At 39.3% G+C, this 17,518-nt stretch overlaps 1 pseudogene; it reads right to left on the bottom strand.

Moving 5' to 3' along the window:
* Positions 1–10,675: 10,675 nt before the first annotated feature.
* On the bottom strand, positions 10,676–15,102 carry LOC109735135 (uncharacterized; annotated as a pseudogene).
* Between the last annotated feature and the right edge of the window lie 2,416 nt (positions 15,103–17,518).

The raw sequence follows: 17,518 nt of genomic DNA, 5'->3' as shown, positions 1-17,518 counted from the left end.
ATATTTATTTGTCGATGCTCTCCGAATTGTGTTCCCGTACGCTACGAAATCGCCCAGGCCTGTTGCGCCTTATGGGCCGGCCTACTTCTGCCTTTCTCCGGTTAAAAAAAGAATAAATATGTTTCCATCACAAAAATGCATCTGCACAAGTAGTAGGTTTTTTATGAGAGTTATGTGTCAAGCTACCGACATAAACACGGTGATGGATGTTTTTTTTCTGTATTTCTTAAGGCTTTCTGATTAGTTAATTCTTCTTCTTTTTTCATTTTTTTTCTTTTCTCGTTTTTATATTTTCATATTTTTCTAAATTTTTGTATTTTTTCCTGTTCTTTTACAAAATTAGGTTCCTGAAAAAATATTCACGTTTCTAGTAAATTTCAGAAAATTTAAAAAGTTCTTTAAAATATAAAAATGTTACAACAGTTTTAAAAAATTGATGTTCAGAATTCAAAAATAAATTAGGAACTTTTAAATTTATTCAACTTCTTATAAAAAAACATGTTCATGTTTTTATATTTCAAAATAAAAGATGAACTAAATATAAAAGTAAAACAAGAAAACCATACAAAAAAGAAAACAAATTGTTAAAGGTTGCTTCGCTCCACTCAGTATAGAAAAACAACGACACGGCTAATTGGGTCGAGGCCCATATATGGCGCCCTATGTCATCACCCTCCTATATGAAGCAACGAGTGTCATGCAATTTTCTAGTTGGCGCCTATAGCATTGGCAAATCCTATTTCCTAGCCGCCACTTGTCTACGTGCACTACATGCCTTATATGCAGGGTGGAAGATGAAGGGTCTTTCCATACATTGGTAACATGCAGCCATGAAGGAGGTTATGAGGGGAGATGAGTTTAGTATGGTTGTTGCCGTCACGAGAGCTGTTAAAAAACCCCAAAGAGGATTGGTTGCTACAGCCTACAGGTAAATATGGTGATCATGTTAGTTTAGAGGATTTGGCAAGTGCAAACGCACACGACTCATGGCGAGGAAGGTGTGCTAGTTGAAACTTCTGCTAACTTCCTATAAAGCTACTTTGGTTCCATCTGTGCTTAAAGAAGATTCTCAATAAAAGAAGTAATCAAGGGCAAGATACCATTGCAATGCTCATGGGACGTTGGAAAATAAAAGAAGACCAAAGCCGCCCATAGTTGGTCAGCTCCGCCGGCTAACATGGTCGCTCTCTGTGTTAAACGGTACATTTCTAGAAGTTGATAGCTTGGCAGCGACTGGAATGGTGCTTCAGAAGCAGAATGGCTCAGTGGTTTTTCACTGCATATTGGTATCTATTCAATTGCAACGAAGCTATCGAAGCAGAGATATGTGATAATGATTGGTATGCCGCTGGCCATACAACATTTTGACGAGCCTATCATCATGCAGTTGGAATCTGCGATGGCCCTATCCATTCTTTTCGGCAATAGCTTGGATCGTTTCGCTTATGGATAATATGAGATTAAGTCTTTAATAGTGAGATCAAAATAGCGTTGCATATTACCTAGTAAGGTATAGTCGTACTGAATGCGCCATGTACTGTGGTTGCATCGAGGACCCCATGTATAGAGGGAATCTTGCCTTTGGATTGTAACCCTATTACTATAGAGTAGAACTCCTACTGAACTCGTAAATAAAAGCATTGGCAAATACTATTTGACCCATTTTGCATCAAATAGTCAGTCTTTTGCATAGAAAAAAAATGAAGAGAGCGCTCAAATGAGCTAGGTTACATACTAAACATTCGGGTTTTCCAAACCGTTTTTGTATGGTTTTTTATAGGTTTTGTGTATCTTCTACGAGGTTCCGGTCCATTTTTATTTATTTCTTTACATATTTTTAAAGATATTTTATTATCCTATTTTGTGTTCAACTTTTGTAAAAACAAGTTCATTTTCCCAAAAGAAAACTACTACCTCTGTAACTAGATCTAAGATGTTTTGGGCGCAAAATTTCAAAGAAAAAATGTCTTAAATTTAGTTACGGAGATAGTATTTTTAAAAATATACGAGAAACCTTTTGCGTTTAATTTTTTTAAGACAAATATAGTTTTTAAAAAATGTTCAAAATTTCAAAGTTGTTCATAATTTTTAAAAACTTTAACAGAAGTTTTGGAAGATGTTGGTATGTTTTCAGAAAGAAAAATGTCAATTATTCACGAAATTTTGATTTGTTAAGCATTTTTTATAATAAAATAAAATATTTTTTTCCTAGAAATAAATCCTGAAAACAACATAAAAACAAGAGCACTAGCTGTTGTAGTCTCCACTACATGGGCCGCCCCAGTCAAGGAACCCTGTGCGATCGCTCTTTGTTTTGACGCAGAATGCAATACATATGACCTCCATAACCGAAACATCATGATCAGGTTTACTAATTTTTTGGGAACCTAAAAGAATAATTTTTGGGGGGCTTTTGTTTCGGTTTTCTATGTTTTTTCAGTTTTCTGGGGTTTTCTCTTTTCCATTTTCACTTAATTATTTTCTTTTTATTACTTGATTTTTATTCTGATTTTTATATTCTTTCGGGTTTTGTCTTTTTTCAGGTTTTCTTCCCTTTTTTCTACATTTAATTTATTTTTAAATCTGTACTATAAATTGTTTTCCAATATGCACTGAATCTTTTTCATTTCAAACACACATTGCATATTTATTAAAATACATTGAAGATCTTTTAATATATAGTGAACTTTCTTAATATCGGTATTGGTTTTTAAATACACACTGAACATCTATTGAACATTTTAAATGTATGAAAACATTTTTTTAACATATGGTGTACATTTTGAAATACACCCTAAGAATTTTTTAGCATATACTGGACATTTTTAAGTGCACATTGGACATATTTTTAATGTACAAAGAACAATTCACAAAAGAATTATAAGAAATAATTTTATATTCCTTTAATTGGAGAAAAAAATATCACACATGAAGCAGGAAATAACTTTTGTAGATCAAATGTGGCAAAAATTGTATCAATTTTTTTCGTGACTTTATGTAGTACAAATTTGGAAGAAACATATTCTTCTGTTGTTCCTGCCTATTTACTTTATCATTTTTATCATCCTTCTTGAACTGTTTCAAGTGCTTGTGTGTCAAACAGCAGCAGGGCTAGCAGCCGAACTGGAACACATAAGCAGTTGGAAATATAGGAATGGAAAACACCAAGAGGCATACTGTTCGAGTAATAGTCTTGGGCCGGTGACCTAGAAAGCCCACCAGCAGGGCTCTGGTTAAACCTTGACAGTTTGACACTACAAGTGGTCACATAGGACATAGGAGGTATCCTCCCTGTAGCGTTGGATAGGATAGTTCGCGAGAACTATGTCTCGCTTATTGCTAGATGTACACTTGCCTTGCCTCAGGCCCTCACGCTAGCAGGCCAGCGTAATAATGTTCGTTCTGGTTTTCCAGGAGCAATTTTGGGTAACTTCTACTCTCTCCGTTCCGAATTACTCGTTGCAGAAATGGATGTATCTAGATGTATTTTAGTTCTAGATACATCCATTTCTGCGACGAGTAATTTGGAATGGAGGGAGTATGAACCTGTGCGGATTGGTTTTAAAAGCTTGTGCGTGGTTTTTTCTTTCTGTTCTTCTGTGTATTTTCCCTATTCTTATTTATTTATTTACTTATTTATTTATTTTTTAGTTCTTTTTCCCTGTTTGTTTTTCCTCTTTATTTTTCAAATACATGCTAAAATACTTTTGCTTACAAGTTGAACATTTTTCAGATACATGTTAAACATTTATCAGCATACATGTTGAATGTTTGTAAAATATACATTGAACCTCTTTTCATACACAATGAGCATTTTTAAATACACGTTGAAATTTTGAAAAATGCCATCAACATTTTCATAAAGTGTGCAGAAATTTCCTGTGTTTATGAACATTTACTCGAATGCAGAAACCTTTTAGATGTCATGTAAATCTTTCAAAAACCATGTGGACAAATTTTAACATTTCGTGAATGTTTTTTAAAATGTCGTGAAGAATATTTTGAATGAATGCACATTCTAAATGTCATGATTTTTTAATGGTACCGGATTTGTTTTTAGAATCTGTATCATTTTTTGTGCATTGTCACGATTTTTGTGAAAAAAACTCATGAACAACTTTTTTCGATGTGTGAACATTATTCATATTTCATGAACATTCTTTTGAATGGTACGGACATTTTCTGAAACTTGCGTGAATAATTCTTTTATACTACATGGACTTTTTAAAATTACGTGATGAAAGTTTTTTTACAATTTAAGTAAATATGTTACATTTAAGAAATATAAATATAAGTAAATAAAAAAAGCAACAGGAAACCCTGCAGAAGAGAACATACACTATAGACGTGCGCTAGCGAGTGGGCGAGTGCTTCTCCCGCTTTGCCAGGCCAATTTAGGGCGTTCTTTCATCCCACTAAAAGTGAGATAAAGACACAACTACGGTAGTTCTTGTACAAACCTTGCACCTTCGTGCTTATCTCTACTCCTAATGGAGCAGTTGGTAGTCTTGTTTCTAGATTTTTTTTCGTCCCACCTTCCATGGTTTTTTTGTACCTCCTCCCACCTCACACCGAGCCGCCACGAACCGAAAAAAACTCGTACCGAGGCCCCACCCGCCCCCACGCACTCCAGGGCCTAACCTCGTACCGAGGCTCCTAGTTTCGTCGGTTTTTTTTCGTTTGGTTTATTTTCGTCTCATCTCTCACCACCCCTCCCACCTTAATTTTTTCTTTTTCCCACTTAAAAAGAATCACGTCCAATTTTCCTTCCATTTATTCGTGCTTGCTTTGCAGGTGTCGATTCAATTCAATCATGTAAATATTTTGGCAAGTTCTGATTCAATAAATCGAGAGCAATCAGCGTAGCCGGATTCGGTAATTGGTAATTCAAACCGTAGGCAAGAGATCTCCTCGTCCATCAGTGCGAACTTCCTTTTTTTTTGACAATATGAGTCCCACCTTCCTAGCGCCAAAGTGTAATATATGGAAACAAACTCAACGAATTATAACAGTAATTAACCCGATTATTACATACCAAACATCAGGTACGTCATTAATTCGCTTCCTTCCCTTCCCTTCGTCCCTCAATCCCACGCTCGTGGCGCTGTAGTGGCGGAGTTGCCAATGGCGACGAGGACAGCTCGTGGCAGCCCCCAAAGCACTAACACGACCCAAGATATGGGTGAGTTCTCGTGATCTCCACCCTACTCCCTCACTTCCTCCAAATTCCTCGACCCCTACCGTCTCGATCCCGTTCACGCTCTGATCCGAAGGCCGATGCAGCTCTGGCCGATTGACAATGCAGGTTCGGGATCGTTCCTTTCAGCACCCACTCTTGGAAGAATCGGCAGCGTGCCATGCAGATCGAAACCGGTCGAGATCACGGGATGCTTGCACAGGGCTCGCCAAGATTGCTATTCTGAACTTTTTTGTGAACAAAATGAAGAGTGGGACAGGATCTGCACTTGTGCTAATATACTTGTGTAGTTGCAGGTTTTGTTTTAAAAATCCAATTGTTGTTTATCTTTTGTCGCTGAAAAATGATTACTAATTATGACATTGATTTTATTTCTTCTGGATGTTGTATATTCTTGGATTGAAGGGACTCCCTGACAAGGTGAAAGAACAGGTTACATCTGCATGTCGTTCTATACTTGTTTACCTGATTACTTGATGCATAATTTCGCATGGGTAAACTAAAAATATTTAGCCTGGTTTAGATCATGCAATCAGGCGAAGAATGACGAGGGGCTTGTACAGATTTCTTGGGAGAAGACAACCCAAATTTTGGCATTGGTCGGTAGTTCTTCAGGTGAGTGACACATTCATTTGGAGAAGCACGAGCTGGAATCAAACACCTATTTTTTTAATGTTTGCTGCTTATTATAACTTTTTTTCTAATTGAACAAGAGTTTTATGTAATAACCTTACAGAATAGAGAGCCATGCAAACATATATATGACCTTTTTAACTTGTCAAGGAGAATACGCAGATTAACTTTCCATGAGTAGTAGTCTTCTTTTGTTAACTAAAATTATTTAGTTCTCATGTACGTGGGTAATTTTAGAACTTGGAACTTGGGACTTGGAAGTTGATCCAAACAAAGGAAACAATTAACCTCTACATCCCGTACCCAATAAGATGGATATGTATGAGAATATTAAATGTAATATTAACATGATTAATATTGAACTCTTAAAGTTAATGTGGCCCCGTTGCAACACACGGGCGTTCTTCTAGTCTTGTCATAATGCGCCGGCTCATGTACGACTCAAAACAGTGGATTTTCCGATTTTCGGAACATCCTAAAAGGTTCTTTCGTCCAGGCATCTTCTTTATTTTCCTTTTCTGTCAATTTACATATGTTCTCTTTTTCATTTTTACTTTCCTTTTTTCTCCCCTTTCTATTTTTATAAAATCCATTAACTTATTTTAAAATTGATGAATTAAATTGTGAGCATTTTTTAATTTGTAAATTTTTAAGCACGTGATGATATTTTTAACTAGTGAAGAATTTTCAAATTATTGAACCTTTTATAATTCATAAAAAAAGTTATTCATGAATATTTAAAAAAATGTGATTTTATTTAATTTCCTGAACTTTTTTTGGATTCAAGATTTAGATAAGGATAGAATGTACTGTTGGGTTTTCGCCTTTATAAAGTCTAACCCGCCTTTTCACATCCCATGTTAACATGCTACATCCTTATAGGAATGTGCGATGCAAAGAAAGCATCGCACTCTTGACTGGAAGAATGGCCAGCTAGGTCCAGAGTCGCAGAAAATTGGACGCATACCCCAACAGCAAGAAAGTGATGCCTAGAAGCAATGTGGTGGTGAGGATATGTCTGGGACATCTCGCAGTACGAGACGCAAATCTAAATCATGTGGTGTGCGCCCACAGGCTAGTCATATCCCCTCTTTTGTTTCTCCCAGTAGCACACGAGATGATGTGTTAGTTGCTTTATGATTTATTTTTTCTTCAAGTCATCTATGTGTATTTTCTTTCTTTTTGACTCACAGTGGGGAGAAACATATAAATGACAATATGGATCTTTGGTAAATCGTACCCACTTTCTTATGTATGGTGGATGCCCGTCAGAACGTATACACCATACATTACACCCCCTCCCCCCCAAACTTGCGTACTGGGCTCGGCCCATTTACCTTTTCCTTCATTTATCGCATTAACCAACAGGGAAAGCTCACCTATTGTGCTTTATTACTACTTCTTCTTGTTGTTGTTGTTGTGCAACAAATCACGGCGCCTTCCATGGCGGTTTTTTCTTCTGTTTTTTCCTTTTCCTTTGCTTTCAAAAATTCACAATTTTTTTAAAAAATCATCAACTTATCTTAAATTCTAAAACTTTTCCGATTCATGGACATTATTTCAAATCCATGATTTGTTTTTCAAATCCATGAACGTGTTCTTAAAATTGCAAAATATTTTCATATCCGTGATCTTTTGTTCAAATGCATGAATGTTTTTCAAATCCACAAACTCTTTCCATCTATATTTTTCTAGTATTTATGCACTTTTTTGTGAACAAAATTTGAAAATATGGACGTTTTCTAAAATTATGAAAGAAATTTGGAGAAGCAAACATATTTTAGATATATGATTTTTTTAAATGGAGCACCTTTTGAAACTGTTAACAAAATTTGACAATGTGAACATTTTTTCCATTTTATGAAACTGTTTTGAATTGTGAACTTTTTTCGAATTTTTTAACACTGATTAAAAAGTATGAACAAAAATTGAAACCTGGACAAAACATGGAAATTCTGAACATTTTCGGAATGTTTTGAACATTGATTCATAAATATGGAAAAAAAATCAAAATTCAGAACATCTTTTTTAAAATATGATAATTAAAAAAAGGAAAAACATTAAATGATTCGAAATTCTGAAAAAAATTGGAATTTTTTGGATATATGAAAATAGAAACAATGAAAATAAAAAAAGTTAAATAAAACAAAAAGGGAAAGAAAAAGAAAACTCAAAAATAGGAGAGAAGATAAAAATAAAAATAAAAAACATGGTTCAGGAACCTCAAAACCGGGGAGAAAAATGGCTGGGAAGATGAGGATCTCAAACTTTTCAAATCCTTGATTTTTTTAAAATTATTTGATGTTTTTGTAAGTATTTGAAAATTTTAAAATTAGTGAACTTTTTCTAAATATTTGAAAATTTTCAAATCCTTGATTTTTTGAAAAATCAATGAACTTTTTTAAATCCACAAGCGCTTAGCCAGTCGAGCAGTCGCCCGACGAAAGCAATGCCATTGCCTAGTTGGGGCCATGGCCTAAGCATTTTTTTCGTTTTTCTTCTCTTTTTTCCCCTAATTCATTTTTATCCCTTTTGAACTTTATTGTTCTTTTTGAAACCTCTTTAAAATTTGAAATATTTTTGGAATAGGAAAATAACATTTTAAGTAATTGTTTTAAATTATTATTTATATTATTTTTTCCTTCAAGTATTTTTTAAATGCTATTAAAAACCTTAAATTATGATTTTATCCCTTTGTATTTTAGTAGTTAATTTAAAAAGTTAAAATAATAATTTAAGTATATATTTACATTATGTTTTTAGATATATGTTTCCTTAAAACCTCACATGGATGTCTACCATGGACATGCCCATCTGCTGGCAAAAGTTGGGGTCATTTTAAGAAACACCAACTTCAACGTATGGTGTCCGAGTAGGGCAAAATGTTTCGTTTGAGAGCAAGTTGTTTCTCGAAATCCGTCAAATGACCCTATTTTTATTCATTAGCTTGTATGATCAATTCAAATGACCCAATTTTTATTCATTGGCTTGAGCCTCAAGCAACGAGAAATGATCATAAGTGTAGGATTCAGAGGGCTGTTGAAGTTAAGTGTTCATAAATGCCAACATGCCGAAGCAAGTGGTGGTGACGCGCTATGATGACCAACGCTCGAAAATTATTTTTAGCGGGAGGGGGTCAATGCCAGTCGATAAGGAAAGTGTGCATAGAATGTCTGAGCTTCCAAACGACGGATACAAAGTTGTCGATGAAGTGGAGAAAGAAGCAATAGAGTACATCAGTTCCGATAGTGTGGAATAGAAGGGGGAACAACCGAGATTAACACATGGTGCAAGATGATTAATGTAATGAAAGGAGTTGTGGATAACAAATTCCTATGTGCTTGGCTTATTGTGGCCATAAGCACATTTTTGTGTCCAACGACTAGCCTAAGCGACCCTCGATGCTATCCATTAGTCTTGAATCTGGAAAATGTTGCTCTGTCAAATTGGTGCCACTTCGTCATAGAATATGGAAAGTTCCAGTCTAGGACGAGCTCCCTGGTACCTGATATCAAGTCCATAGTTTCTCCTATTGTCAACAATGCCAACGCTGCGTTTCTTCAGAAATATATGGGTTACATGTTATAAGTTTGGCAAGGGGTTTAAGTGCTCTATTTAGATCAGTTCAGTTCCTATATGGCGGGTTACAGAAAGGAAACCCCTAGTATATGTTCCTTGCTGCCGTAGCAGATTGGATTGGTGGAGATATTTGGTTCTATGATGGCCAAGTTGACCAAAACCACGTGGTCTTCTTTAGGTTTAAGAAAAATGGATGTAAAACAACGAGGAAGGTCCTGATCAGATGGCGGCTGGTGTGCTCTGGGTGCGCAAGGGGAGCGCGACACTATTTACCACCTGTGTTTTCAGAAAATAAACTGATAACAGTGGGTCAATTGTTTGCTATTTTCGACAAATTAACTACGATGACGGAACCAACCTAACTATACTCTTCCCCGCAAAAAAAGGAAAAAAAAAACTAACTATACTCTGTTGCGATGCACGTGCACTCAGGAAGTACTCTATAACATAAAACTATGGTTACTGTATGCTGTCAACTTGGTGCACGTGTCAGATTGGAGCTCAACTACAGGAGAACAACTCATAATTCAGACATGAATGCCACACGATTTTACTAGTGTTCTATCTCTCTCAAGCCTTAGTTCGCAGTAAGAGCTTAACCAGTACTGGAGTAAATTACAAATGGTAGATAGTGTAAGGTAAATCCAGGCCGTCGAGCGTAATCACTTGAAGATGAAACGAAGTGAGCCATTGGATCTGCCAAAGCGTTTTCTGAAAAATTGGGCGCTATCTTTAAATCTTTAAAAAGTAAGAGCTTAAACAATACTGGAGCACGGGTCTCAGAGCTCATACATCATACTCCCTCTGTCTCGAAATAAGTGTCTCAACTCTAGTACAACTTTGTATTAAAGTTAGTATAAAGTTGAGACACTTATTTTGGGACGGAGAGAGTATTTAAACAAGCTTCAGATCGGTGCTCTACATGAGATAAAAGAACAATGCAAGTACTTAATGTTTTTCAGGACCAGCACAAGCTCAATACTCAGTGCATTGACAGATAAAAAGTAGTAGTATTTGTTGGAGCAATGAGAAACTGAACATGGCAACTCCCACGTAAAGCATAATAGCAGACCAGGCAAGCAACAAACATAACAAGACATTGTCAGAAGTATCCGTAATACAAAGATAACAGATATGATTACCCCCTTATTTGTGCAGATAACATAAACATTTGGAACGCGTCAATATATTTCGAAAGCGAAATGATATACTCACAATAAAAAATGTTTAATACTATTACATGACCAAAGCTTGGTGTTTCAGTTCTCAAACATGCAGGCAAGATATCACAAATAGATATTTCATATAAAGAAGGGTGTAAGATGCCACACGGGTGTAAGATGCCAAGCTCTCCTCATATAACAATGGAACAAAAGGAATCATTTTAGAGTCCATTCTATTCATCTCCGCCACTGAGTCTTCTTTGGAGCATGTCGAACTATTCCCTGATGAAGTTGAAGGCATATCAAGAAACTTTTGGTGTGCACTACTGGCAACCGGCACCTGATCAAGTGAATACAAACTTTAAAATGTTCCACGATAACATGTTCACGAATCGAAGGGCTGAATGTCAAGCCAACATTTTTATTGCCGACTGTAAAAGCATGCTCCTCTGCTTTAGGCATTCTCGAGGGAAGGTGCAGCTTTGGCACCAGGTTAAAGTAACCCCTGTGGAAACCTGTACATGGATTGCAGAGATAGTCGTTCGTCTCGGTGCTTACCAAGTTCAGCCCATGGCAAGGCTTGGAGCAAACCACCTTTGTATCAAGCAATGTACTGTGACTAGGAGCTTCTTGGAGGCATTTATTCAATGGAGCAAAACTGAAGCCAAATCGTCCAGTGCCCTTGAAAACAAGCATGACCTTAGGTATGTTCCTATGCTGAAAGTATGGCTGAAAGTATGTTCTTAGGGCTTGCGCCGTGCCGGCCAGCTGCTTAAATAGCCGGGGCAGGCAGGCCGACGCTGCTTCAAAGCGGGCAATAGACCGAGTAGCCTTCTCGATCGCCGCGCCGGTTAGCCGACATGAATGCGGATAAGCGGCCGTACGGTCATGTCCACTCTGCCCGACATGAATGTGGGGTAGATGGTTCTAGAGCGGGCGGGACAAACAGGGTTCTGGGTGGGTTCGCATTTTCGGAGTTCGACAATGTCATTTCGTAGTGAAAATTCATTAGCACAGCAAGACTTATGCAAAGTCGTTCATGGCATGCTTGCAATCGTCGAGGGCTTCATTGTGGAGAAAAATTCACACAATAAATTTGCATTCTAAAAGCTAGAGGATTAGAGGACGAACTAATCAAATAGACCTGGCTCCTCTGCACTTCCTGATGAACAGGCCGCGGGCAATGGGGCAAGTATGGAGTACAAGTCTGACTGCTCCATTACATGTTCTATATCTCTCAAGCCTTGGGTTTTTTTAACACTCTCCCAGGCCTTAGTTGACAGTAAGAGATTAAACAGTACTCCCTCCGTCCCATAACGTAAGACGTTTTTTGACACTGGACGGAGGGAGTAAATTACAAGTGGAAAAAAGTGTAAGGTAGATCTAGGACAACGAGCATAATGATATGAAGATGAAGCGAGGTAAACCATTTTCTGAAGAATTGGGAGCTTCTCCCTCTCTAACTTAATGTAAGACGTTTTTTCACACTTCATAGACCTAAAAACATCAGATAACACAAGTTACAGAGGTAGTATATCTGAAAACTCTTCGACGCTTCTTCAGATAACAGAGCGCAAATCTGAGAGCTCAACATGTTTTGCAGGACCAGTATAAGATCAATACTCCTCAATCCAGTTAACAAATAAAGACTAGTATTTTGTTAGTGCAATGACAACTGAACACGGCACCTCCCACCTAAGGCAAAATAGCATATCAGGCAATGCATCAAACAAGACAAGACATTATCAGAAATATTCGTAATACAAGGATGACAAATATCCTCATCCTCTTGTTTCTGCAGATAACATAAACGTTGGGAACACATCATCAAATTTCAAAAGGCGAAATTATATACTTCACACTAAGAAGGAACATCAGACAGAGAGTTGCCAGTTACATGCTAAAGATGTTTCATAATATTATTACATTATCAAAGCTTCGGTGTTTCAGTTCGCCAACCGTGCATGCAGGAAAGCTATTACAGAGATATTTTATGTAAAGAAGGTAGGTGCCTTGAAAATGTATCACCACAACAAAACTTTTTTGGGCACACGGGAGTAATATGCCAAGCTCTCCTCATATAACATAGGAACAAAAGGAACCGGCGCCTGATCAAGTGAATACAAACTTTGAATTGTCTGATTTACTGGATCATACAACCCTATTTTACGCCCAATGTTGAGCAGGATCCTCCCATAATCAGGGTCAACAGCTAATGGCACGACAACAGTTGTCTTAAGGGAATAATCAGGACATGCCTCGAGGTCAATTGTGTATGCTCTTCCCCATTGGCCATGCTCTAGCTTCCATACATCTAATCTGTTTGCCACTGGGTCTGCTAGAACAGCACACAATAATCCCTCCAGTTCCACAACAAATGCAAGACAGCGGTTTCTGCTATTCCATCTTGCAAACCACGAAGGGCACAGGACGACATCAAAGGTTCTTGTAGCAAGGTTGAAAGAGAGAATGGCCCATTCGCAGCTCTGTCCCAACCTTGGTTCATTCATCCAGTACAGCATTCCATCAACATAGGCCGGCGGCATGTCATTCACAGGCAGAGGCGGTACCGAGTTCAGTTGGGCAGGATCCCCAGAGTTACACCAGCATAACGTGCATGTCAGGTCATATTGACGAGATTTGAAGTCCTTCCGGCGATAGAAGATTGCCATGATAACATGTTGATGAGTCGAAGGATCGAAAGTCAGGCCAACATTCCTATTGCCGACTGTGAAAGCATGCTCTTCTGTTTTAGGCATTCTCCGCAGCAAACTTGGCCCTAGCGAGTAGCCCTTGTGGAAACCTGTACATGGGTTGCAGAGATAGTCCTTCGTCTCGGTGCTTATCAAATTCAGCCCATGGCAAGGCTTGGAGCAAACCCCCTTTGTATCAAGTAATCTAGTGTTACTAGGAGCTTCTTGGAGGCATTTATTTAAGGGAGCAAAAATGAAGCCCAATTGTCCAGTGCCCTTGACCACAAGCATGACCTTAGGTCTTTTGTCCATGTTCTTATGCTGAAAGTATGACTGAATGAATTTTTCACTCTCAATCAATCTGGACCACTGCTTGCACACAAACTTGGAGTGTATCGCTGATTTAGCTGGGAGGCGGAGTAGGATCTCTCCAGTCACCTTAGCCAGGTCAGATGATAAGGCTATCTCTTCATCTGTTTTATGCACGGGAGCGAGGGTCTCCTGAATGAAACTGAATCTTGAACTATGGTACACATACTACATACTGTGGAGTTGAGTGTGTCTCCATGATTGAAAGAATGGTTTCTAGAACCTCAGACCTAGGGTCATAGGTGTGAACCATTTTCTGCTACTTGTCAAAAATCTTGTGCTTGCTACTAGTGATGATTATCTTCTTCCTTGGCGGCCTGCTATTGATGCCAAAAGATCCAATAATTCTCAGCATTTGCGACTGGCCTAAATCTCTTGCCAGGTGGCCCGACAAATTGATCTGATGACTCAGTAACCAGTCACCAGAGCTACAGTCCGACAGCCTCGAGATCTCCAAAGTGTTAGCATAAGGGATTGTCTTGCGAGTGTCTCGGACCAAACATAGTTGGTCATCCATCTCCACTAGTTGCTCTCCTGATGACCAATTCCTGGAGGCTGGCTCTGCTCCTGGTACCCAGAAAGGTGGTGACCGGAGACATGTGAAGGTCTCAGCCGTGACCGAGAAGGATACAACAGCAACACTCGGTGTCGTGATGAAAGAGGCCGGTTTCATCAAAAAGTGCAGGCAACCGTTTGCAAATACAGGAGGTAATTTGTTTAATGCCGCATTAGTAACAGCGGCATATACAAACTGATGCAAGCTGGAGGGTATTCCTCCGGCAGGTGGTCTCCAGTGATCCCCGAAGCGGCCTCCAGGCGTGTAAATCTCACACCTCACCAAGTCCTTCTGAGTAAACACCCTATTGATCAACCTCACCACCTTGTACTCCTCTGCACGGGAATCAAACCCCAGCCCAGCAGCGGACCTGGATGCCCGTTCATCAGTGGAAGGTGGCAGACGCGTGGCAGCCCGTGTGGCCGCATTGCAGATGTAGTAGGCTGGGTCAAGAGCATCGTAGAGGAGAGTCAGGCCGTGGCACGGCGCTGGTGTCACTACTTCCACACAATTGCCACGGGCACCATCGATGGTGAACAGTAGGTCCCCGTGATCTCTGGGGCAACCTAATGGTGATGATGGCGATAAGGAGCACGAGTAAACCGCGGTAGAGTCGAATGTGGCGGTGGGTGAGATGTGTAGCATCTGTGGTGGTGGTGCCCACCATCTCGTGGCCTTAGCTGCTGCCATGTGGGTGCGGCGGAATTCATCGGAGGAGAGCAGCGCAGCCCAGGACCGGCAAACGGCCCGGAAGCGGTAGACGGATTTGACGGGGAGCCACTGCAGCACCTCTATGATCATCTCGTATGGAAGTGACGCGCCGCAACCATCTCGTGCATTGGCCATGTGTATCCTACTCCTCTTGCTGACCTCCCTAGGCATGATATCGTGCCCCCTGCTGCTGCTATGCATCTTCAATGCCCAAGCAAGGTCTGAGATGCAATCAACACATACAAAAAGAAAACCACTTCTATTAGTATTAGCTGGCCCGATTCAATTGATGGAATCAACAGCTCAGATTTTAGAAGAAAAGATGAGAGAGAATGAGATCTGGTTGCTCGTCGACTTCAAAAAGATGAAAGGAAAGGCAAAGATGGGGAAATTACTTACCAATAGGAGGGATCGAATCACGGACTGTGGTCTCAGAGTTCCTTCGGTTGGAAAATTGATGATGCAAATGGTTGAATATAGATAAACTATACAATATCTTCAGTTCTTCAGCAAGGTAAACAGAACAAAATCACGAAAATCCAGATTTGAAGATTAACATACTAGAATCATGAAGCAACATCTGAACTAACTCAAGAAAGCACAAAAGAGTGTGGGACATGTAAGTTATTTTACAGCAATCAAATTTAGTGTTTTCTACAAACTTGAAGTTGTGCAGCCCACTACATAGATGGATGGCAGCTATGATACTCTAATACATCCCCAAAATATCAGTTTCGTGGCTGCTACAAACACTAGATAATGACCTAGTTTTTGCAGATTAACAACGAATAATCTAATTAGTGAAGATCCTATTTTTTGAGCAATTAGTTAAGATCCTTTTTTTAGCTTTTTTTTGGCGAGGAGAGCAATTAGTTAAGATCCTTGGCATCACAATACTGATGTGTATACTTAATAAGCAGGGAAAACACTTACCTTTTCTTGGTTTTCCTTGAAACAATCCAATCAAACCCGTTGCTGAAGCTTCGGCGCTGTTCGTCCAGGCTAGCGTCGGTACCGGAGGCGCTGGACAGGGGAGGGAGGCGGAGAAGGAGGAGGGCACTGGACGGGGAGGGAGGCAGCTCCGGAAGTCGACGGCGAGGAGGGGCAGCACCCGATGGGGAGGGAGGCGGGCAGGAAGGCAGGGGCGGCGGCGGATCAAAACTGGACGTAGCGCATGGGGCAAGAGGCGGGCGCTGGGCGGAAGGAGTCGGCGCAGGCAAAGACTTGTTTTTTCCGAGAGGAACTCATCACGTAGGGGTGTGTTTGGTTCGAGTCATCAGGTGGAACGTAACGTGTCCGTTCTGTTCCCAGGGGTCATTCCATTGTTTGGTTGGGTCGAGGAACGAGAACCTACTCGTTCTAGGGAATGACATATTCCCTCTATATGCGGAATGTGCTCGTACCTCCGATTTGTACTGATTTACCAAAACTTATGTGGTTTTGTAGATCTTGTTTTTATTACTTCCAAAAATTGAGTTTTCCTTAAAAAAAACCTCCAATATATTCATCGTCTGTCACGGCAGTAAAAAAACATATACGTATCATGACAGTACAAAGAACACCAGATCCATAGACCACCTACGATGACTACAAACACTGCATCAAGACGAAGAAAGACAATCATCATTGTTCCTCCGGACGTATCCGTGGATGTTTGAGGGGTCATATTTGTCATATGCGACTGTACATGCTCGGGAGAGGGATGATGTGATTGCCAGCCCTAGTGCTAATCTACCTTTTGTCATGAGCCCAATGAAGGACACAGAGAACGTTAACTTAGAGCAAAGGACGAGTTTTGTTAGTGTTGAGGATAACTTTTCTTTAACATGGTATAGACGCAAGTGTTCATATATACGCGCATCCACTCACCCCTATGAACATACACACATCCTACCCTTATGAGCACCTCCGAAACACTGAGCCAACATATCATCTTGAGATTTTACGAAATCACTGTAGACGTCTTCTAGTCGACGGGAACGTTTCCTCCCACTGAATGCAAATCGCTGGAAATTCTGAAATAAATTTAGGATAAATGCGAGCATTAGGATAACTTATACCATTAGTATGCATATGCAGGAGGACCAGAGCTAGTAGAGAGGAAGAAGAAGATGTAACCAGTGAATCTGAGTTTGATGACTCGGATTATGTTCTAGAAGATTTGGTTGACAATTATTAATTATAACATGGAAGATGGGGATGCAGACTTGGTGGAGAAAGATTTAAATGATGATGATGATGATGATGATGAGAAGAAGAAAGGGAGACTGAAAGGGAAAGGGAAGCAGGTGACCAAAGAGCAAAATTCAGATGATGAATTATGTGACTTCTCTTATTTAGATGATGAGGACGTGAAGTTCAACTTTAAACATTTCACTAAATCATATGTGAAACAGCCAAAGTTTCAAGTTGGGAAATGTTTTCTCTTCAATTGAGTTGTGTAAAAATACAAATAAGGAGTGTAGTTGCAAGGAGAGACTGAGAATTACTTTCCCAAACCGATAAAATAAGGCTAGGAGCTAAGTGGGTGTCTTTCGAAATCTTCCTATGAAACAAATGACATTCTGGAACAGTTTAAGACAGAACATGCTGTTGGGGAAAACGCAGTATTTCAAAT

Source organism: Aegilops tauschii, chromosome 5 (genome assembly GCF_002575655.3).
Source record: "Aegilops tauschii subsp. strangulata cultivar AL8/78 chromosome 5, Aet v6.0, whole genome shotgun sequence".
Taxonomy (NCBI): Eukaryota; Viridiplantae; Streptophyta; class Magnoliopsida; order Poales; family Poaceae; genus Aegilops; species Aegilops tauschii.
The sequence above is the reverse complement of the archived record's forward strand: the minus strand, read 5'-3'. Positions and strand labels throughout refer to the sequence as shown.